Source organism: Nannospalax galili, unplaced genomic scaffold (assembly GCF_000622305.1).
Source record: "Nannospalax galili isolate Female #2095 unplaced genomic scaffold, S.galili_v1.0 scaffold1321, whole genome shotgun sequence".
Lineage (NCBI taxonomy): Eukaryota > Metazoa > Chordata > Mammalia > Rodentia > Spalacidae > Nannospalax > Nannospalax galili.
In genome coordinates this window covers 479,177-481,301 of record NW_008344566.1, presented here as the reverse complement: position 1 = coordinate 481,301, position 2,125 = coordinate 479,177, and positions in this window count along the sequence as shown.

Here is a 2,125-nt window from a genome sequence, read left to right as displayed (position 1 = left end):
TCCATTGATCTATGGGTCTATTTTTGTGCCAGTACCATGTTGTTTTTATGACTATAGCTCTATAATACTGCTTAAAATCTGGTATAGGAATCCCCCCAGCATTGCTCTTAGTGCTCAGGGTTTCTTTGGCTATCTGAAGTCTTTTGTGCTTCTGTATGAATCTTAGGATGTTTTTTTTCCAATTCTGTTAGAGGCTGGCGGGTGGTGCAGGCCCAGGGAAGCAGAGGAAGGTGAGGGCAAGACCAGTCCCAGAGGGCTCCTTGGGACCTCAAGAAGGACCTGGATTCATCTGGATGCAAGGGATCAGGAAGCAGTGGTGGACCTGGGCCGAGAGGTCAGCCCTGGTGTCTAGGAAAGAGACTGGCAGGTTGTGAAGCCCAGGGATGCAGAGGGACTATACCAGATTTTAAACTTTTTTTCAGAGCTATAGTCATAAATACAACATGGTACTGGTACACAAATAGACCTGTAGATCAATGGAAGAAGATTTTATGAGTACATGCAATTCCAGCCACCTGATAATTGACAAAGGGGCCAAGAGTATTCACTGGAGGAAAGACAGCATGTTCAGGTAATGGTGCTGGCAAAACTGGATCTGCACCTGTAGAAGAGTGAAACTAAACCTCTACCTTTCACTTTGTACAAAAATCAACTTCAAATGGATGAAAGACCTCAATGTGAAGCCTATAACTCTGAAACTATAAAACTGTTAGAAGAAAACATTGGCAATAACCTACAAGATATAGGTGTAGGAAAAGATTTTCTAAACCAGATATCAATTGCTCAGGAAGCCAGGTCAAGAATCAACAAATGGGACCTCATTAAACTAAAAGACTTCTGTACATCAAAAGAAGCAACCAAAGAAGTGAAGCGAAAACCTACAGAATGGAAGAAAATCTTCACCAGCGCCACATCTGACAGATATTTAACATCCAGAATATATAATGAACTAAAAAATCCCAATAATCCCAACAAACAAACAAATAAACAAACAAACAAACAAACAAAAAAACCCCAGAGACTCAAGAAAGGAAGTAACCCAATTAAAAGATGGGCTAAGGAACTGAAGAGTTCTCAAAAGAAGAAATAAAGATGGCTAAGAAGCATCTCAAAAGGTGTTTAACATTATTAGTAATTGGGGAAACGCAAATTAAAACCACTTACCCCAGTCAGACTGGCTAAGATCAAGAGAATAAATGATATCAAATGTTGGAGAGGATGTGGGGAAAGGGGAACACTCATTTAGTGCTGGTGGGATTGCAAACTTTTTCAATCTCTATGGAAAGTAGTGTGGAGAACTTTAAAAAAACTACAAATGAAACTACCATTTGACTCAGTTATACCACTCCTTGGCATATACCCAAAGAACTCATCTATTGCAGAGACACTTGTACATCCATGTTTGTTGCTGCTGTTTTCATAATAGCTAAGAGATGGAAGCAACCAGAGATGGAAGCAACCTAAGTGTCCCTCAACTGACAAGCAGATAAGTGGTTCATGGTTCATTTATATGATGGAGTTTTTCTCAGCAGTAAAGAAAGATGAAATCATGAAATTTGCAGGTAAATGGATGGAACTAGAAACTGTTACATTAAGTGAAGAAACACAGACTTAGAACAAAAAATGAGATATGTTCTCCCTCATATGTGGATCCTAGCACCAAATCCTGATAAATGAGTATATATCCCAACATAACTACAGGAACCAGGATAATGGAAAGGAACCAGGGAGGTAAAGAAAAAGTAAGAATATGGAGGATATGAACAGTAGGAAACAGGTGTTAATAAGGGAGCTACGGATAAAATTGGGGTTATTTTAGGGGATGGGGGAGGGAAGGTTATACAAGGAACCTAGGGGAAAAAATGGAAAGAAGGGGCTCAAGAGAGGTGGATCTATAGGAGAAACGTATTATTAATGGAAAAATGGGAAAAATGGGGGCACCTTAAATGGCAACACCATGGTGGTGGAGGTAGACAATGCAAAAGATAAATAGGGCCTAGCTAGTTTTAAAAAACCAGAGGAAACCATGTCAGTCCAATAATCTGCTGACAAATTATACATACAACTAGATCAAGGAATATAATATATATCTAGGCAAGGTTTATCTGAGAATGTTTGGTCTTTG